The sequence below is a fragment of the Schistocerca americana genome, chromosome 6 (assembly GCF_021461395.2).
Source record: "Schistocerca americana isolate TAMUIC-IGC-003095 chromosome 6, iqSchAmer2.1, whole genome shotgun sequence".
Classification (NCBI taxonomy): Eukaryota; Metazoa; Arthropoda; class Insecta; order Orthoptera; family Acrididae; genus Schistocerca; species Schistocerca americana.
This window is the reverse complement of record NC_060124.1, coordinates 346276256-346299201: the sequence shown is the minus strand read 5'-3', so window position 1 is coordinate 346299201 and position 22946 is coordinate 346276256. Positions and strand designations below refer to the sequence as shown.

The 22946-nt window shown below is 42.6% G+C and overlaps 1 long non-coding RNA gene across 1 annotated transcript in view; it reads right to left on the bottom strand.

Moving 5' to 3' along the window:
- Positions 1–10364: 10364 nt before the first annotated feature.
- Positions 10365–22946, bottom strand: part of LOC124619372 — a 547306-nt gene continuing 534724 nt past the window's right edge. Inside the window, exon 3 of the long non-coding RNA XR_006980074.1 lies at positions 10365–10476. This is a non-coding gene — a long non-coding RNA (uncharacterized LOC124619372). The remainder of the gene's footprint in view (positions 10477–22946) is intronic.

Genomic DNA, 22946 nt, shown 5'->3' with positions numbered 1-22946 from the left:
CTCTAGGTACGTTAACACAAACACTACTAGCACCACTTTTGTTTGACATCTCAGTGACATGTCTTTCTCTGCAAATGCAGAATTTTTATCTCCTTTTTAATTTCCTCCATAGTTTTCTGCGACCTACACTCATCGTCGTACACAATATTTGGTTTAATGCTGTATCTCGTTTGTTCCTGCTGTGACAATCTTCACTTCTGATATCACAAAAGGCACTGCATCAGTTAATATTGTTTATTGAAACACTGACGTGCTCACTGTGTCAGGTTGACATATTCCGCATTCTTTCTTCAAAGACTCTCTTCGTCAGGACGCCGCGGTATGTATGAAGAGCGCGGACGTTTTTATTGCTCGAAGCCAGACGTGTGAGTGAAAGCTTCGGTTTCTCACGGCGGCATTCGTGTGATATCGCATTCGACTTGCCTTCAGTACAGCACTCCGTGCGCATGCGGCAGCTGGGTTGGGGTAATGGATTTAGGCCCGCGACAGATCCGCGAACTCTTGTTGTACGATAAAAACGATGTGTAAATAGGCACATAAAGCTTCAATAACTCGGGTAATCAATTTTTGCACTTCGTGTTATTTCAAGCCTTGGAGAGACAAACCAGTAAACCAACATGCTTTGCTTATTTTCATTCACAAATTCTTTAAGAAATAAAATTCTTTAATAAATAAAATCTTCATTGCACAATTGCGAATTGTAAGATTAATTTTTGGTGCCTACTCACTGTAGACAATTGTTTAAAAAAATAAATGGCTCTGAGCACTATGGGACTCAACTGCTGAGGTCATTAGTCCCCTAGAACTTAGAACTAGTTAAACCTAACTAACCTAAGGACATCACAAACATCCATGCCCGAAGCAGGATTCGAACCTGCGACCGTAGCGGTCTTGCGGTTCCAGACTGCAGCGCCTTTAACCGCACGGCCACTTCGGCCGGCACAATTGTTTATGGAGGTTTGGAGGGTATGAGAGAGATACTGGAGGAAAAAGGTTGTCAGGGCGGGAGGTGAATCATGCTGTTTACTTTCACTACAGCATGAGACTACACATTTTCTCTCGTGAAATGTATTGTCAGTAATCCACTGGAGTCCAAAAGGAATAGTAATATCCATGATGGCAATTGATATTGAATGCCTGACATGTAAAAGCTAATTTTCAAAGTATGGTGAAAAAGTTCATTCTGGATAACAACTGATAGTCTGTAAAAGAATATGTATTTAGAAACTGACAAATCATCTACTGCATAAGTTCAACATTATTAACTGTGTTATGAAGGGCCGGCCTTGTGCCCGAGCGGTTCTAGGCGCTTCAGTCGGGAACCGCGCTGCTACTACGGTCGCAGGTTCGAATCCTGCCTCGGGCATGGATGTTTGTGATGTCCTTAGGTTAGTTAGGTTTAAGTAGTTTCTAAGTCTAGGGGACTGATGACCTCAGATGTTAAGTCCCTTAGGGCTTAGAGCCATTTGAACCATTTTTGTTATTAAGGACCCAGAAGACAAGAGGTAGCATTTTCATTCCATACTCTGTGAATACACAACTCAAGCTATTACCCCTAGGATATTGCGATTATACGTCAACACTGGATGATATTTAGGTAACCGTACTGTTAACATATAGAACACAATCCCATTTCTACGTGACACTGCATATCGTATACCTAATTTATTTAAAAAAATATGACATATCTGTGTCCTTTACCCTCAATAACAAAACCAAGCTGCATTTTGTACATAATGAAAAACTGAGAAATTTCTAAAATCTGGGGTGTATAAAATTCAGTGTAATGTACGTTGAAGTTCTTATGTAGGACAGACACTGAGGGCATTTAAGACCAGTATTCTTGAACGCTTGCTTTCATGTAAGTCACCTTTCACAGAACATCTCAAAGTCGAGAAACATACTCTTCCTCCTCCATTTTTACTTAATGTGGAAACATATATAGCTGACTACGACAGCAAAATGAACCTCTTTGGAGAGTTCAAAGTATAAAAACGTTCCCGCTTAAATTCTAAGGATTTGTTGAAAGATCAGTTGGCATCGAAAAATAAACACTATTTTGGTTGTACAGCGTCTTTTTCTCATGAAATTATGAAAATTACCCAATTTCATTTCCGAATTAACGTCAAAAATAGTTTATGTGGATCAGAGATCCATGTTTCTCTTATTTATTATACACAGCATCCTTTCATAAACCTTAGTTATACTGATGAATTCTTCTCGGGTTATAAGCCGAGTGGTGGCGTCGTCCTGTCACAACGTTTCAATGAGTTTCGTACCCATCATCTTCTGGCAATAATAGATACGAAACTCATTGAAACGTTGCGACAAGACGACGCTATCAATCGGCTGATAACCCGAGAAGAATTCATCAGTGGAATACGCCGAGAAAGACTGCAATCACTTAGTCATACTATTTATATCCTTTTTAATATACTCCTTGGTGCTAGCACAATACTCTTCAGGATTTTTCTGTAGCGCCAAATTTCGAAAGCTTCTCAGCTTCTCTCTTTTTACCTAAACCGTGTATAGTCCGTGTTTTACTTCCATACATGGTTACACTCCAGACAAATACTTTCAGAAAAGACTTCGTAACAATGAACCCTATATGGGATGTTAAAAAATTTCCCTTCTTCAGAAATGTTTTTCTTGCCATTGCTAGTCTACATTTCATATACTCTCTACTTCGTCCACCACCAATTATTTTGCTGCCCAAATAACAAAACTCATCTACTACATCAAGTGTCTCGTTTCCTAAGCTCATTCCCTTAGTATCACCTGATTTAATTCGACTACAGTCCATTATCCTCGTTTTGCTTTTGTTGATGTTAACCTTATATTCTGCTTACAACACGCTGTCCATTCCGTTAAGCTGATCTTCCAAGTCCTTTATTGGCTCTGACAGAATTACAATGTCATCAGTAAACTTCAAAGTTCTTATTTCTTCTCCCTGGACTTTAATTCCTACTCCAAATTTTTCTTTAGTTTCATTTACTGCTTGTGCAACATACATTAGGGAGAGGCTACAACCCTGTCTCACTCCCTTTTCAACCACTGCCTTCCTTTCATGCTCCTCGATTCTTATAACTGCCATGTGGTTTCTGTATATGTTGTAAATAGCGTTTAGCTCCTTGTATTTTACTTCTGCTACCTTCAAATTTCAAAGACAGCATTTCAATCAACATTGTCAAAAGCTTTCTCCAGTCTACAAATGCTATAAATGAAGCTTTGCCTTTCCTAAACCTATCTTCCAAGAGAAGACGTAGGGTCAGTGTTGCCTCACATTACTTATGGATTGTTGTTGTTGTTGTTGTGGTCTTCAGTCCTGAGACTGGTTTGATGCAGCTCTCCATGCTAGTCTATCCTGTGCAAGCTTCTTCATCTCCTCGTACCTACTGCAACCTACATCCTCCTGAATCTACTTATTGATTAATAATAATTAATAAATAATAATAATATGGAAATTTTTGTAATACACTTATACCTTATGTCTAAGTTCTAATGATTCATAATATCTCAAATTCTGTATACTTCTGAAGATGACAGATTAATCTCTTGAAACCCGTAAAGCGAAATAAATTTTCTAATTGCGCAATTAACGACTGAATTTTATTCTGAAATTCTGAAATAAGGAACTTTATTTATCTCCAATAGTTTAATTATTACAAAAATCTGCCTACGAGAGAATTTTGCACTCATTTATAGTTTTTTATGGCAGTACTGGTACATCACGCGCATAATATCATTCTGAGAATGGCAGGGTTCTCTCAGCATCGACAGAAATATGTTATGGCTCACAACTTGTAGTTTGGGGTACGACTGAGGAAATAATTTATTTCACCTAGTGTAATGATTAACGTGTAACGGTGGTATTTTCTCTGTCACAGCGTAAAACAAATGCTCTCATCTTTTCCAAATTACGCTTGTTTTCTTTCTTTCTTTCTTTTTCATTTCTCAGTCAGTCGCATTACTTCGTTTTCCCCTATCTGTATGAACAACGTTTTTCACGATCACGCTTCTCTCCCACTTTGTCATCTCCATAGCAGCTAGCGCTCATAGTTTAAACCTACCTTCCTGTGATCTGCATTTATTGCTGTATTTCTCACGAACGAATGTAAACTCTGTGTTTTTCTGCACTATTGTATTTCTTGAACGCTGTCCTTTAATTTGTAACGTAGTTCACATAATACAGGCGAGTGGGGGGGGGGGGGAGGGGGGGGGGACATCGCGAGAAATGCATGTTTGAACATAAATTGAGATGCTAGCCAAGCCTGCATTGTTGCACTTGACCACTAACGGCATCTGTGCGATGTCCTCAATACGTCGCAAGTGTCAGTCGAGGTCAGAACTACGTTCTGTGTAGTTGTGAGTGCGTTATGTCGGATATATGTGAATTCGCACGCGGGCAAATCGATGGAGCTCGTGTGCTTGTGTGGCCGAGGTGGCCGCAGTGTTTGGAGTTTCAAGAGGCACCGTATTAAAGATTTATACCGCATACAGGGATAGCGGAAAAACGTCATCCGCTAAGTCACGACGAGGGCGAAAGTGTGTGATGCGTGGTCGTGATGGAAGGATACTGAAGAGGATCATGACGGAGAATAAGAGCAAGACACCTGTAAAAGTCACTGCAAAACTGAAAGTCACACTCGCGAACCGTGTCACTACCAAAGCAACACGAAGGGAGCTCCATAACTAGAGAATTCCAGGGCGAGATGGAAATTCCAAAACCACTCATCAGTGATGCAAACTCCCGTAGGAAAATGTTGTGCTGGAGCCGTAAAACCTGGACTATGAAGCAATGGAAGAAAGCAATTTGGCCAGAGGAATCTTGTTTCACAGTGTTTCCAACTCCTGGCCGAAGTTAGGTGCCAAGAGTGAAACATAGTGGGGGTTCGTTGATGATATGGGCAGCCATATCGTGGTACTTCATGGGCCTCATGGGTATGCTACAAGATCACATTACTGCAAACGATTGTGCGACCATTTTGGTTCATCAGGGCCATTGCATGGTGCAACGTTTCTTCCGCAATAGCGACGCTTTATTCCAAGGCGACAGGGCCCTATTCATACAGCTCATATGGTCCAGGACCGGTTTTGCGAGCACCAGGATGGGTTGTCGTCTGCCCTGCCACCAGAGTCCCCAGATCTCAATGTTATTGACACTTCGTCCTCTACTCTGAAGATAACGATGCATGATCACTATTCACCTTCCTCATCGTTACCTAACCTTACCTTCCCTCGGAAACTACACAGGCCCTGTGTTTATCCATTCCGATATGACTGGAAGCTGGTTTCAAAGCCAGCGTATTCCTACTCGTACTAGGCGTAATAGTGTGCTACATTTATGGTGTTTGCATATCTTTGTCCACCTCCCACATATGTAATGGAAAATATGTAAAATGTCTGGCTAAATGCAAGGGAGAACCTAATGGCTCTAATACTGTGAAGTTAAATATAGCAATAAATAAAATGAAAAAATATTCACAACACTAAGTGCCGCAATGTCGGAATCTACCTGAATTTTTTTCCGTATTTGATTTTTCTGCAGATCATTAACGCCAGACAAAGTAATGGTGCAGAATGAGAGGGCCGATACAATAAACTGTAAGGCAGAGCAGAACTTCTCAGATATCAGTCACTATCAATACTACCAACATGACACCTGATTCCAGAGAACGACGATTCAAACCCGTGTTCGACCATCCTGATTTACCTTTTCCGTGATTTCCCTAAACCGCTTCAGGCAAATGCTGGGACGGTTCCTCTGAAACGGCACGGCCGACTTCCTTTCCCATCCTGCCTAATCGGATGGGACCGATGACCTCGTTGTTTGATCTCCTCCTCCAAATCAACCAACCTACATGCTAACTCCAGTTTTATGGGCGAGATCCATCGCGATCTGCTCGGTTTGGAAAGGGAGCCAGTCTACAAGCGACAGCAAGGCGTGAAACGACGATCACAACCTACACGACACGCCGGCGACGTGCGACATTAGCATTCCGAGTGTGCAGCGCGAGACGTGAAAACAGCACTTCAGGAATTCCGTGGCTCGCCCCTACAGCTTAATCAGTAGGCTGGCGTAGCAGCTTCGAGTGTTTTTTAAAGTAAATAGCTACTTGGGGATCCGGCCTGCCGCTTACCGCCCAACGAAGTTAGGAGCCTACATCCTGGGTGTTCCCCACATTTTGAGTCTCACAGTACAGTGCGTAAACTCAGTTTGTTGCAAGCGCTTGACTGATTCTATGAAGAGTTCACATTTGACACTATGCATTAAAGTGTGCCGCCTAAGACGTAAACTTCACTTCATCTAAAAATGAAGTACGTATAATTTATTATTTTGATAAGGAAAAACGGTTCGGGTTTAGGTTACTCTAGTCATCTAACAAACGCTTTAAGGATCTACAATGAAGCGCCAAAGATACTGGTATAGACATGCGTATTCAAATACAGAGGTATGTAAATAGGCAGAAAATGGCGCTGCGGTCGGCAACGCCTATATAAGACAACAAGCGACTGGCGCAGTTGTTAGATCGGTTACTGCTGCTACAATAGCAGGTTCTCAAGATTTAAGTGAGTTTGAACGTGGTGCTGTAGTCGGCGCACGAGCGATGGGACACAGCATTTCCGAGGTAGCGATGAAGTGGGGACTTTCCCGTGCGACCATTTCGCGAGTGTGCCCTGAATATCATGAATCCGTTATAATATCAAAACTCCGACATCACTGCAGCCGGAAAAAGATCCTGCATGAAGGGGACCAACGACGACAGAAGAGAATCGTTCAACGTGACAGAACAGCAACCCTTTCGCATATTGCTGCAGATTTCAGTGCTGGGCCATCAAATGTCAGCGTGCGAACCATTCAACGAAACATCATTGATATGGGCTTTCGAAGCCGAAGGCCCACTCGTGTACCCTTTGCACGACACAAAGCTTTACGCCTCGCCTGGACCCGTCAACACAGACATTGGATTCTTGATCACTGGAAACATGTTGCCTGGATGGACGAGTCTCGTTGCAATCTGTATTGCGCGGATGGAATGGCCGTGTACGGGTATGGAGAGAACCTGACGAATCCATGTACCCTGCATGTCAGCAGGCGACTGTTCAAGTTGGTGGAGGCTCTGTAACGGTGTGGAGTGTGTGCAGTTGGAGTGATATGGGATCCGTGATACATCTAGATACGACTCTGCAGGCGTGTAATAACATTGGTTAATGTAAGGTTCACCATTTATGATTTCAAAGGTTGATAGAGTAAAAAGAAAAAAAACTTGGTTGGTGTAGTAACAATAGAAGACAGAACTAAGACTGACGCCATGTTTAGCTGCCGGTGGCGCAAGTTCAGAGATAGTGGACGCAAGAGCGAGGTAGGAATGCAATCCTAAGACAACAAAAAACTGTCATAAGAAATTAATGACAACTATTAGTGTGAGAAATGCAATTCGATCTGAAAAACCCTCAACACTGAGGACAATGTGAATGTGCTCAGTTCATCTTTGAACAGAGCCCTCCGAAGTCAACAAGACAAGCTGCTAGGGAAACAGGATTGTCACGTCACACGATAATGACCATTTTAAAAATGAGCTATTTTTTCCACCTTGGAAGGTAAATTCCGTGCAACAACTGTTCGATGAGGACTACGACAGGAGAATAGAATTCTGTGAGATTGTGGTTGGGTGGGCTGATGGTTATCTCGAACCGTACGACAGTATCCTATGGTCTGCTGAAGCGGTACTTCATGATGGAGGTTTTGTGAACCGTCACAGTTGTCCTTATTGGTCAGATTTGGATCCAAATATAACGGCTGCAAAATGCAGTCAAGACCGGTGCTCACCGCCTGGTGTGGGATGACGCCAAACACATTCACTGGCCTATGTGTGTTGCGTGACTCCATGAATGGTGCACGACCGAGCGAGGTGGCGCAGTGGCTAGCACACTAGACTCGCATTCGGGAGGACGACGGTTCAATCCCGCGTCCAGCCATCCTGAGTTAGGTTTTCCGTGATTTCCCTAAATCGCTCCAGGCAAATGCCGGGATGGTTCCTTTGAAAGGGCACGGCCGACTTCCTTCCCCGTCCTTCCCTAAACCGATGAGACCGATGACCTCGCAGTTTGGTCTCTTCCCCCAAAACAACAACAACATTGAATGGTGCACGATACTTGGACATCCTTCAAATGCACGTATAGCCCATGATTCGAGAATAGGGAAATTGAACTGTTCATGAAGATGGAGCTCCGCCCAGCTGTGCAATATGAGTGAGAAAATGATAGGTGTTAATGTCCCTAGCAGATGGACTGGCTGCCCGGGACCGGCAGAATGGCCTGCACGCTGCCCTTATCCAACGCCAAACGACTTCTTCCTTTGGGGTTGGGCTGAGGAACAAGAGTACAAGTTAAAACCAAAGGATATTAACAGTCTTGAACAAAATATCTATAAAGCGTTCGTAAATGCCCCAGATGATGTGCCAAGAGAAGCCGTAGATTCTGTTCCTAGAAGACTGAAGGTGCGTACGTTGAAATGTAACTTGATAACCAAATGGTACACTCTTATAATGTATTCAGTAGAAATAATGCTATAATATGTAGTACACTTTCTGAAATATTCGCAGTTACAAGTAAGTACAGACTATACAGCCACCCTGTAGATCTCACAAGGAGACGGCAGGACCGTGGGGTCCGGGATTTATCCTAAATTTTGTGTGGTGAAAGAGGACGCCTAACACCTCACGTGGTTAAAATATTAGGACGCACTACCCGGAAAATCCCGAGAAAAATCGATCCAAAGTTTCTTAGGTGCCTTATGAGTTTAAAATGTTAGTCCATTGCCGAGCTGCCGTCTGGCCTACATGGTTAGCGGTCGGACCCTTACGCCAGAGGTCTCGGGTTCGTTTCCTCCTTCGGCACTTTTTTTCTGTTGCTTGCAAAATTGCAGCGCATTGTTACAGGAGAATCGTGAAATTAATTCCCAGGAAGACTGTATAAAAATTCATTCTATAATTCACCATCAATTATCGTCACCAATATTCCGAGACATGATTAAATATGCCTGGTTTGCCTCAAAATTATCAGAAACACAAAACATTTTCGTAATTGTTAATGGGGCATATTTTTGTACAGAGTTATTGAAAACGCCCTGTGATTGTAAAAAATCCGCTTTTATATGTTGCGCAACATGTCGCAAAAATTATTGCTTTGTTTGTTTTTACGATAATTACCACTGCGGTTCTTGTTTGTAATTATTATATGTATAAAATTGAATGTTTCCCAATCGAATTTGTTATTCTGACTAAAAACCCAATGATTCTCCCTATACACTTTACAATGAAAAATGGAAAACCCACCGCCATGAATTATATTGTTGGACAAAAAGAAAATAATTTTTATTCAATAATGTATCTAATTAAGCCAGAAGCACTGTATGCAGCAGAAACACTTAACATGAATTTCAAAGGCCAAATGGAGAAACTTGAGCTAAAGGAAAGAAAAATTTTAAGAAAAATCATTGGGCCAAAATTTCAAGACAATAAGATTATATACATCAAAAATGAAACTCTCTACAAGAAAATTGAAAAACTTTCAGATTCTATGCGAAAAATGAGAATAAATTTTTATGGTCATCTTCTCAGAATGAATTCCTACAGATTAACTAAACAAATCTTTGACTTCTTCCGTAACCGAAAAACGAAGCCCAACTGGTTTAAAGAAACTGAGAAATGCCTAGTGGAATTAAAGATTTCAGAAAATTCACTTATTGATCGAACTCCTAATTGAATTACTAAAGATGAAAACATAAGGTTCCAAGACAAATCCACACAAAAGTCCAAACCCTTCATCTCGGAAGAAGAGAGGAGAAGAAGATCAGAAAGAATGAAGAAATACTGGGCCCTAAGATAAGAACAACGCACAAAGAAATGATTGATCCAGCGTACCCCAAAGAGGGAGAAACGATGAAAGAAGTATATAATTTGTTAAAGATAATGTAGGTTTGGGAAACTTTCTCATTAATTGGTGGAATAACAAAAGAAAACGAAACAGAAGGAAAAAAAGTGCCAGAGGAGGAATAGAACCCGAGACCTCTGGCTAAGAGTCAGAGCCCTAAACTTCTAGGCCAGACGGCGGCTCCGCAATGGACTAACATTTTATATACATAAGGCACTTAAGAAACTTTGGATCGATTTTCCCGGGATTTTCCGGGTAGTGCGTCCTAATATTTTAACCACGTGAGGTGTTAGGGGTCCTCTTTCACCACACAAAATTTCGGACAAAACCCCGACCCCACGCTCGTGCCGCCTCCTTGTCAGTGTTTTGACACTCGCTGGAAGACAGAGAGTAGAATGCGCAGCTGGCGTTGGGCCGACACGCTGTACTCACCTGTGGTGACGGAGCGGTGCGCCCGCAGGAAGCCGGTCCCCCTGTTGAGCGTCTTGAGTGGCGTCTGGCTGCGAGACGGCATGCGCACCGTCGTGGCCGCCATACTTCCTAAAAGAACAACAAAGAAGCAACAAGTAGCACACGTCATTAGTGTCCACGTGTAGCTTAGCTAGCAAAGCACTGACGTATAAGTGGCACTGCGGCAAAACCAACGCTAAAGTCAGTGGTGAAAATACCCTCTGCGACGTTGTAGGCTCATATTGAGATGCTACATAGAAAATGGTAGAAACAGCGGCAATGGTATGGCGTGGTAATAATTAAAGTACTACTCACTGAAGTCCAGTGTGGGCTGTAATTATGGTATAGCAGCGAAACTCGGTAGATATTCTAGTGCATTAATGCTGAACCGATTTACGCCGGAAAAAAAATTACTTCTAGTTTTGGGCCCCAGGTGCAAATGTGGCGCTGAGAATGCAAGAAAGACTTTAAGGAAAATGTCAATATGTAACGGATTAGGAACGGGATGTGGGCAGAAAAGGCCAACGTGAGAAAAGCATAATGTTCATTTTACACTACTGGCCATCAAACTTACTACAGCAAGAAGAAATGCAGATGATAAACGCGTATTCATTGAACAAATATATTATACTAGAACTGACATGTGATTACATTTTCACGCAATTTGGGTGAATAGACCCTGAGAAATCAGTACCCAGAACAACTACCTCTGGCAATAATAACGGCCTTGATACGCCTGGGCATTGAGTCAGACAGAGCTTGGATGGCGTTGTGTACAGGTACAGCTGCCCATGCAGCTTCAACGCGATACCACAGTTCATCAAGAGTAGTGACTGGCGTATTGTGACGAGCCAGTTGCTCGGCCACCATTGACCAGACGTATTCAATTGGTGAGAGATCTGGAGAATGTGCTGGCCAGGCCAGCAGTCGAACATTTTCTGTATCCAGAAAGGCCCGTACAGGACCCGCAACGTGCGATCGTGCATTATCCTGCTGAAATGTAGGGCTTCGCAGGGATCGAATGAAGGACAGAGCCACGGGTCGTAACACATCTGAAATGTAACGTCCACTGTTCAAATTGCCGTCAGTACTAACAAGAGGTGACCGAGTCGTTTAACCAATGGCACCCCATACCATTACGCCGGGTGATACGCCATTATGGCGATGACGAATACACTCTTCCAATGTGCGTTCACCGCGATGTCGCCAAACACGTGTGCGACCACAATGATGCTGTAAACAGAACCTAGATTCATCCGAAAAAATTACGTTTTGCCATTCGTGCACCCAGGTTCGTCATTGAGTACACCATCGCAGGCGCTCCTGTCTTTGATGCAGCGTCAAGGGTAACCGCACCCATGGTCTCCGAGCTGATAGTCCATGCCGCTGCAAACGTCGTTGAACTATTCGTGCAGATGGTTGTTGTCTTGCAAACGTCTTCATCTGTTGACTCAGGGATCGAGACGTGGCTGCACGATCCGTTGCAGCCATGCGGATAAGATGCCTGTCATCTCGACTGCCGTTGGGGTCAAGCACGGCGTTCCGTATTACCCTCCTGAACCCACCGACTCCATATTCTGCTAACAGTCATTGGATCTCGACCAACGCGAGCAGCAATGTCGCGATACGATAAACTGCAATCGCGATAGGCTACAATCCGACCTTTATCAAAGTCGGAAACGTGATGGTACGCATTTCTTCTCCTTACACGAGGCATCACAACTACGTTTCACCAGGCAACGCTGGTCAACTTCTGTTTGCGTATGAGAAATCGGTTGGAAACTTTCCTCATGTCAGCACGTTGTAGGTGTCGCCACCGGCGCCAACTTTGTGTGAAAGCTCTGAAAAGCTAATCATTTGCATATCACAGCATCTTCTTCCTGTCGGTTAAATTTCGCGTCTGTAGCACGTCGTCTTCGTGTGTAGCAATTTTAATGGCCAGTAGTGTATTATTAGTGATTGCTCAACATGACCACTGGAGAAGTCGACGACATGCCGTACAGTACCACATTTGCACCTGGTGGCCAAAATCAGAGTTAGGCTTTTTCCAGAGTAAAATCGTTCCGCATTAGCGCAATAGCGCATTCGCCAAGTTTCACTGCCACACGATACTTACAGCCCACGATGGACCTATACAAGTAATTGCACCTTAATTTTAACCACCGTCGGCCGGAGTGGCCGAGCGGTTCTAGGCGCTACAGTCTCAGATTCGAATTCTGCCTCGGGCATCGTTGTGTGTGATGTTCTTAGGTTAGTTAGGTATAAGTAGTTCTAAGTTCTAGGGGACTGATGACCTCAGCAGTTAAGTCGCATAGTGCTCAGAGCCATTTGAACCATTTTAACCACCCGGTAGTTCGCTAGTCGGCCAGCGAGTATGCTGCTCCTGCCTCGTACATAACCGCTCGTGCTGAGGGAGTTAACGTCGCACTTTTAAGAGATATTGAGACCCATCAATGGCTGTCTCAAACCTAACCTGTCCGAACGCTACCCTATATGTTATTCAACCGGTTGCCCAAAGGCTAAAATCAAGAAAACTGAAAACTTTTTCAAACTCAATAATTAATATCGTTAGTCATATACGTAATGCATCATTGGAACTAACAACTTTTCCAGACACATAAAAATATCTACACGCTAACAGCGAACACCATCCGTTGCAGGATCGTTCTTTTCTGAGGCCCTTGTAGGATCGAGCAGAAGCTGTCTCATACGCTGAAGGCCTGCCGAAGGAACTGAGCGACTTACGGAAAGTATTCAATGAAAACGGCTACCAGATATCACAAGCCATCTTTCCGAAAACATGTAAGCAAACGGATCCCGAGAAGTACCAGGAAAAGCTAGAATTTTTGCCATTCTGTGGCTCAGTAAATTGGAAATTTGTGGTAAGGACTATGGGAGCAACCTGCTGAGGTCATCGGTCCCTAGATGCACTACTTAATCTAACTTAAACTAACGTAAGCTAAGGACAACACACACACCCATACCCGATGGAGGACTCGAACATCCGACGGTGGGTTGGGGGGGGGGGGGGGGGGTACCGCGCTAACCGTGACAAGACGCCCTACACCGCACGGCTGCCACGCGCGGCGTGGCTCAGAAACAGGAAAGATTGGCCGGCTATTAAAGAGGCATAAAATCAACTCGGTATTCATGACATGAGCAAAACTTCGACAACTTATGATGCCTGTGAAAGACGATATAGGCCTTAGGACGCCAGAGCATGTAAAATATCGTGTAGGTGTGAACAGTTTTATGACGGATGGGCTGTGCGTAGAACACGGGCGATTTTTTCACCTTCGGCACCCTGAGAAATCGGCGATAGCAAACCTAGCTCTAGAAAACGGACATCATATATCATTCGACGAGACATCTGTTATATAGAGACTAATAGTTTCTGGGCAGCGTAATAAATAGAGCGATCTAGATGACAATTTGTCACAACACTCGCAATAAAGGCGGCGGCCTGCAGCTGAGCACGGCATGGTACCAGACCACCGTTAGGTTGAAGCACGCGCGGCGGAAAAAAGAGAGTCTTATATGGTGCTGGAGCGAGTACCAGTAACGTCACAAAAGGCAGCGCGGCTAGGTAAGGACGGTAGCAGCAACCAGAAGACAGTCACCACTTGACAACGGTCGAGGAATACTCGCCCAAAACCCCGTAGATTTCAGACCACTTGACGCGGCTGGAAGCTCAAGAGAATTGTAGCAGTAGACATCGCCGCGAAACCATGCATTCGTATATGAGACAAAAATATGCCACTGTTAGATCTCTTTATAAGAAGTGCACAGTTCGTAGTCTAGTGGCTAACATTGCTGCCTCTGGATCACGGGGTCCCGAGTTCTATTCCCGGTCGGGTTAGGGATTTTCTCTGCCCGAGTACTGGGCGTTTGTGGTGTTCTCATCATATCATCATCATCATTCCTGACAGTGGCTACACTGGATTGCGTAAAAAAAATGTAATGTATAAAAATTGGGACTTTGTACGGGTCCCGATGACCGCGCAGTTGAGCGCCCCTCAAATCAAACATCATCATCATCTTTATAATAAAGGTGACAAGAAAGGCTCAAATCAGGGCTTAACAACTTGCTGATTTTGAGCGTAAGCACTCGCGCCTGCTCATGTTCGCAAGCAGAACACTTGCGGCGTGGTGGGGAGTATGGAAACTGTGAAATTGGTGCAAGGACTCTTACCATTTTACACAAAAACGGTGGTTTCGCAAAATACTTACAAGGGGGACGTGACGTTGGGATCACAGATTTACTTCAAACTTTGTACGTCTTTAGTAGGCCATTAAAACAACATAATGTGAAGTAGTAAGGTGCACTACACTGGCAATTCCGAGGAAATCGCGTCTGTTATGTTCCTTATGTATATGTGAGTAGGTGATGAACGTACGAGTCGGTGGTGAACAGATGGTTAACGTTCGAACTCCGTAAGGAGAACGTGTATGAGGAGATGGTTCGACTCCCACTCAAACAATTTTTAATTTATATTTTTTCATCACTGGTCAGATTATTTAATTTATATGGCATTTGAGAGGTAATATAATTTAAAAAATTCACGTGTATTTGCATGAAGTTTCAGTGAATTTCATGTTATTTGTCTACTGATTATTTTTAATTAAATTTTAAGGCACCCGGAACTACTTTGCACCTCCACGCTTCGAGCTACAGACACAGAGGCAGGCTGCATTTGGCAGTTAACCTGCGTAGGGGTGCTCGAATAGTGTAGGTGCAAATTTTTTGACTATCACAGGATTTACGCTTCGACTCCAAAAATGTCGGTGACTTGCTGTTACTTGACCACTGCAGATAATGAATGACATGACGATTTCGAACTGTTGTCTCGTCCACGACCCTCTTGCAACGCGCGAATTCTAACTACTTGGCCACACAGACTTCTTACAGAAGGCATTTTAGCACACGTACATAATTTACACGATAGATGAGCTTCTCTTGATATTTACTCGGAATTGCGAGGATAGTGCACCTTACTACTTGCACATTATGTTGTTTTAATGGCCTACAGAAGGTTTACAAAGTTTGAAGTAAATCCCTATTCTCAACGTCGTGGTCTCCCCTTGTTAGTGCATCGTAAGGAGCTGAATACTTTCAGAAAGGTACTAAACGCCATACCACCTCGAAAAATAATGAAACGAAAATACGAAGTACTTGAGTCTGTACCGGAGGTCTTAGAACTTAAAAGGAAGCTCTCTGAAGACGAAGAAAAACCATGCGAGTGTGCCGTTAGGCTGAGCTACAAAACTGCATTATTTTTAACGAAGTGCTTGCGCTGTTTCGCGGATGGAAATCTAATAAAAGAATACGTGGCAGTTGCACCTGAATATTCATGTCCACTTCAAGAAAAACAATTGAAAGTGCAACAAATTTGGAAAATTTGTGGTAAGGTCTTATGGGATCAAACTGCTGAGGCCATCGGTCCCTAAGCTTACACGCTATGTAAACTAACTTCCGTTAAGGACGACACACACACCCATGCCCGAGGGAGGACTCGAACCTCAGACGGGGGGAGCCGCGCGGACCGTGACAAGATGCCCTAGACAGCGCGGCTTGAAAGTGCAGTTATCGCAGGCATACAGCTGTGTCATTGGTAGCAGCCTTGAAGAAAATATGGAAAATACAGCTTTCTTACTGAATTTATGAGTTTGTGTGTCTACAGGTGGAGCACAACTCACGTTGGGGAAAAAATCCGGATCCGTAGAACAACTGAAGGGGAAAATGAAAAAGCTTCCATTACTCAGTTTGCGCTGATCTGCGACTTGATGTAACTGATCTATAAATCGACAAGGACTCTACATTTCTCCTAGCATTTCCCTCAATATCGATCTCCTCATTTACACAAGCTCCACATTGTTCCCCACCTATTTCTCAATGACGATGGAGGGTGTACAGTATCCGCTGCTTGCAGGACTGCGCGGAGCACGTTTCCTGTAACGAACTGGCTTAAATAATTATCGTTTAATTTCCTTACTCAAGTTTTTTCCAAAATATTTGAAAAACTTATGTTGTCAAGAGCAGTTTCATATTTAAGTAGGAACAATTTACTTAGCGCATCACAGTTTGAATTCCAGAAGAGTTGTTCGACCAAGAATCATATTTATAGATTCACTCAGCGAAGATTAATACATTTAAATAATAAAATATGACCAGCTGCTATTTTTTGTGATCTGTCCAAGGTGTTTGTGTACCCCAGTAAGCCAGCCATAGAAGAGCACTCTGTCTTTACAAGATGTTATGTGGACCTCTCTCCCACGAAAATCATGGTCTTGACGAGAGCCTTCTGAGATGCACTTATTTAGGAACTTTTGGAAATGCATTTGGCGGAAAATCTTATAATCTTGATAGTCGCTTTCAACTTGATACGGCACGAGACTTAGTTCCTTCTTCAATAGCTTCAGAAAGACAAAAATCATTACAGCTAATAACACATCTAGCGACAATTGATTTTATTATTTTGACCACTGAATTTAAACTCGGTGGTCCCACAATTCGTTCGAGGGCGTGCACGGAATATCACAGTTGCGCATGCACCTGCTCCCCTCAGATGGAACAATATACCACAGACGGTGCTAACTCAACAGTGGGCGGTCATGCAGCGCTACCCACTTCCGTGAGCCATCGCATCAATTTTTTGTATTACATCAGCGACGTGCACCAGCAAACGCCAGAGTGAAACTCACCTGAAGACGAATGTGTGATTGTCATCCGAAATATCGCTGCACGATGTCTATGTCAAAAATTGGTTCAAATGGCTCTGAGCACTATGGGACTTAACAGCTAAGGTCATCAGTCCCCTAGAACTTAGAACTACTTACACCTAACTAACCTAAGGACATCCCACACATCCATGCCCGAGGCAGGATTCGAACCTGCGACCGTAGCGGTCGCGCGGTTCCAGATTGAAGCGCCTAGAACCGCTCGGTCACTCCGGCCGGCGATGTCTATGTCATCGAACTGCAAACTCCAAACCTCACAGAACACTCATTACGCCAGGAAAGTGTCAATAATAACAGTAAATAACATTATTTTCTTGCCTATACTTTCACAGAATGGAACTAGTCAGAACCATGAAGCCATGTAAGCACGACACTTAAATTGGAAGACAGCACCAAATTTACTCAAACTAAAGGTCAAATCAGACGGCCAGTGGTCTCATTGATACGAGATATATTAACCGCATCTGGCATGCTATTGGAAAGAAAATTTGCACAGAAATTGCGCTGGTCAGCTGCCAAGTCGTAGAAAGTAACGATCTGGCTAGGTGCCGAGCCAATATCTTAAGAATACCATAACATCAGAAGCGGCAGCTGCAAAAAGCCGGTACTTAGCTTGATGTAAGACACGTGAATTTTCATGAAAGCTGCTTTGCATTCTACAGCTAGTCTTAATGCTTAGCATTTACCCCTGGGTGTTTAAAAACACGTAAAGATGGCACTGGCGCAAGCTAATTTGCAAATTACGCCTTAGCTTTAATCTGTAGCAGAAACAAGATTTCCTTAATTCAGCATTATGCGATTTATTCGCTAGTTTGCAAGCCCAAATCTACCTCTCCCTTCATATTGCTTTAAAACGTAAATACTCATACTGTGACACACTTCAAATATTGGCTAGTTTGAGTTTTTGTAGTGCAAACCATCGATAGAATTATATGAACTGTCAAAAAAAGACTAATACCCAACAGTTACGCTATCTACAATCTGAGGATGATGTGATTCGAGTATCTGTTATATGAATTCGTAAAAGCCTTAGTCCATATTTGTCTTCACAATAAAAAATCATTGATTCTTTTTGTAAAATAGAAAACTGATTTAAATCATAGGTATCATTGCAATTTATGAAAAATGGTTTTCATCCTTTTGTAGATGTTCTTTTATCTTACTTTTGTTCTGAGCAGCTACTCTTGACATTTGTGCTTTGTGCCTCCTGATAACTCTGAAATTATGACCTTTAATACGAAGATCTGTAAGGGGTCCGCATCCCCTTACGTAAAGATAAATGTAGTTTTGCCTCATACAGGTCGAGGTATTAAGATTTTTAAGACCTGAAGATTACACCAAAGTCTGTCGAAAGCGGTTGTCTTTAATAAAGAAATATTCTATGCGAGCTAGGCTGCTGAATGTTTTCTAAGCAAATGAAACAGCAAGCAAACTGTATAGAATTGTAGCTAAACAACAGCTGATGAGTATTGTCAATAGGAGGATGTGTATAGTGGCTCATACTTGTCAAATTTGGTCTATGCAAACAATACTGTGATATAGAGAGAAGTGGTGTTGTGATGTTATGAAATTGCAAGTAATACTAAGATATAGAGAGAAGTAGTGTTATGAAGTTTATCAGGTTTATAATGTGTGCAGCGTTAAAAAAATTTTATTTGTGGGGATCCACAGCCTCCAGATGCTTAATAAATGTAAACATGGTCAGTAGTAGGCTTTAATGCGATTTTTATTTAATCGTGCAATTAGCTAATTTCGACTACTTTTCTTTGTCAAGCACCTGTAAAACCAACATGAAAAAGGACTACATTATCTACATACGCGCCGTGTATAAATAACAGTTCATAAACGTCACATAAAGATAAAACATTACTACACTAATTTCTCAATGTAGAGAGTTAATGGAGCGTTGAGGAGTTTTTGTGCAGAGATTAATGAAAGTGACTAATGGATGACGAAGGAATATGTATTTGAGATGTTGAGTTGAGGTAGGTAGGTGTGTATCGGTTCATGGAAGTTTATATAGGGTGTAAGACGTATGGTGTACGAATCATGTCTGAAGCATGACGCCTGAATGTCGTTTATGTTCACATTTATATCAGTACGTATTTAAAAATTGTAATGATGAAAGAGGTATGTTGCTGATAAATGGTCAATGACTCAGGAAGAGTAGAGAAACAATGATTCAATGATCTAATTAGCTGCCGCGCGGTTTGAGGCGTCCTGTCACGGAATGCGCGGGGCCTCCCGCAGCAGGTTCCAGTCCTCCCTCGGGCAAGGGTGTGTGTGTTGTTCTTAGCATACGTTAGTTTAAGGAGTGTCTAAGTCTAGGAATTCACACACATTTGATCATTTGAACATCTAATAAGCTATCGGAGTTGATAATTTATTTTAACGGATTGAGTGCAGGGGGGGAATGCTAGCATAATTTATTTTAACGGATTGAGTGCAGGGGGGGAATGCTAGCACTATGTGGTACACAATGAGAACTGATATTTCAAACTTTGAATCTACATGACAAATGGTATTCACCGTCCTATGTGCGACGTTAATAACAACTGTCCAAATTCAGTAAAAATAACCTAGGGCGGACTAATGTAGCCATCTTTTTGGAAAATGGTTCTGAGACAACCTAGTTAGTAATGCTTACATTTGCTAATATGGTAAGGGGTAAGGCACTGCCAATTATTTATATTATTTATTATATGTTGTTTAATATCCTTTTTGTTACTGGTGTGTTAGAGATAGAGAGTGGCATGTTTCTCCCCATCCAAGACAGGTAAACACGTGCAACAATCACGCACACTTCCACCGTTCTCTTAAAAGATGCAATCTGTCACACGCATTTAAATTTCCCTTGGCGTTAGGATTTTGACTGAGTGATCTAACGATAAACAAGTGGAATTTGAAGAGTATTACCGCACATTTCCTTGTTTATGATTGTTTAATACCACGAATAATAAAGACAGACTGACTATCTACAGTTCCCCACAAACAAGAACAAAGTGAAAAGACGATGAAAGGAAAAGGAGTCAAGAAGAAGGAAATGAAGCATGGACGAATGATAGAAGAATGGGAAGAAAAGAAAGTTATTGCTTTACATCTCAAAAAAAAAAAAAAAAGTTCAAATGGCTCTGAGCACTATGAGACTTAACATCTGAGGTTATCAGTCCCCCAGATCTCAGAACTGCTTAAACCTAACTAACCTAAGGACATCACACACATCCATGCCCGAGGCAGGATACGAACCTGCGACTGTAGCGATCATGCGGTTCCAGACTGAAGCGCCTAGAACCGCTCGGCTACATCTCATTAATGACAAGGCCATTCGAGTTCAGCCATGAGCATGTTTCGGATAATGTCGAGACAAGAAACGGGACAAGAACTTTCCGAAAAGCCAACACAGCAGTTTTCTTAAGGCATTTAGGAACTGCGCGGATAACTTAATTCTGGTTGATCGCGCGAGAGTCTATTGTCTTAGGAACTGTGTCACTTCACAGGGTGAGGAAAGGAAAGAAGGCAGAAGGACGAAGAAAGGCAATAGGAAGAAAGAGGAAGGGATGGAAGTAATAGAAGAAGATTATGGCGATAAATCCTCAAAAACGCATGTGTATGTTTATAATACACTCTCGACACTGAATGTAAGTCAGTATTAATTGCAAGTGAATAAAAACCAGCACTTTCCCAAACGTTTGTCATAACTAAAATATTTAAAAATATAATACACCTTGTGCAAAACGCCATGTCGATACAAATATCGCTCACAGATGCTTGTTACATCGCAGTACACAGTAACACATCTGTTTACGTAAGCTGGGCATGTTCTAAACAGTGAAAATTCATTTTAAACGGCGTGTAAGGCACTTAAGATCAAACCGCCACACAGCCGATAGTAAGAATAAGTACAACGACTCATAAGTATATATAAACTAGAATGTGGTCATAGCAATAAATTTTATATTCGAAAGACAAGACTAGAGCATACTAATTCGCAAATTAAATCGGTATCTGAACTACGCATGAAGAATATGAAAATAAAATCACAGATATGAAACAAAATATGAAAGTTTTGCCCGAAACACAGAAAACTATATTAAAAAACCTGCATATTTATTGCAATAATGAAAGACTGCCCATCATAATATTAAATGATCGACTAGAAGCCATCAAAAAAAATTTTCCAGTATTTTCGATGACATCTTCTATCAAATTACCACTTTGCCAGTTTTATGTTTCTGCAGCAAGCACTGAACATCTTATGACAAGAGGTTGTCTGCTACGTATTCCGTTTATGTTCATAACATACGAGTTGTTACACATTCTAATAATGGCAGTATATGTACCAGCCACTACATAGACATAGTTATAAACAAATTACAGAGTGGCTAACTCTTGGTACGATTTACTAGATGTGCAGTTTCTTTGTGATGTTACCTGCCATAATCAAGGTCTTGTGTCTTATACCATTTAACCTTCATGTCATACAGTATTAGCGAGATTACTTATCCTAGACCTCAGGATAGGTACAGCATTTTTCTATTATGCTACAAATTCAAGCCGGCCGGTCGCAGGTTCGAATCCTGCCTCGGTTAGGTTTAAGTAGTTGTAAGTTCTAGGGGACTGATGACCTCAGAAATTAAGTCCCATACTGCTCAGAGCCATTTGAACCATAGATTGTGTATTACCCGTTTTTCTCAATAGCTTACCCCTACTTTTCTCAGAATTTGCACCATTTTATATTGTCGAACGCTTTCTGCAGGTCCCGAAATCCTATGAATGTGTCTCGATTTTTCGTGAGCCTTGCTTCCATTATCAGCTGCAACGTCAGAATTGCCTCTATGGTTACTTTACCTATCCTAAAGTGGAATTTATCGTCATCTAACCAATTTGCACAATAATCTTTGCCGTCCGGAGTGGCCGAGCGGTTCTAGGCGCTACACTCTGGAACTGCGCGACCGCTACGGTCGCAGGTTCGAATCCTGCCTCGGTCATGAATGTGTGTGATGTCCTTAGGTTAGTTAGGTTAAAGTAGTTCTAAGTTCTAGGGGATTGATGACCTTAGAAATTAAGTCCCATAGTGCTCAGAGCCATTTGAACTATAATCTTTCATATTAAAAGTAGAAATACCCTTCTATGGCAAAGATAGTAACCGCACGTCGTATGCAATTACTTGTGAAAGCACCCTGCTCTCGTAGCTACACGTCAAGTCGCGTGAACTCTTCGAGCGCCGACTGACACTTCCCCCTGGCTAGCGGCTTGCTTCACATTCCCCGGACGCTGTTCCTGTCCGTGTACAGGATGTTATGCTGCGGCCTAAGGAAAACAGCGTTGCTGTGTCGGCATCTCGGTCGTGACGACCTTGATGAAAGTAGGAGGGGGGGGGGGGGGGGGGGGGGGGGGTCCGGAGCGCAGTCAGAGACGTTCGAAAGGAAACGCACCGGAAATGTGGGCTTCCTCGCAACATCCCTGACTGCGGCTGGTTACTCCTGCTGCACATCGTGAGGATCCACTCGATCACTAAACTTCCGCGGATCTTGGAATAGCCACGAGTCCGCAGAAGGTGACGTAGGGGCTGTACAGAACCATTGAGCCTGCGTTTTTCCCGAGACTGCAAGGAAAAGGTAAACCTTTCTCAGATTAAATGATAATTAATTGAAATTCTCAGCTGCCGACACGTGTTGATAATATACCTCGATGGGGACAGCTGAAAATTTGTGCCCCTACCGGGACTCGAACCCGTGATCTCCTCCTTACATGGCAGATGCTCTATCCATCTGTTCCACCGAGGACACAGATGAATAGCACGACTGGAGGGACTTATCCCT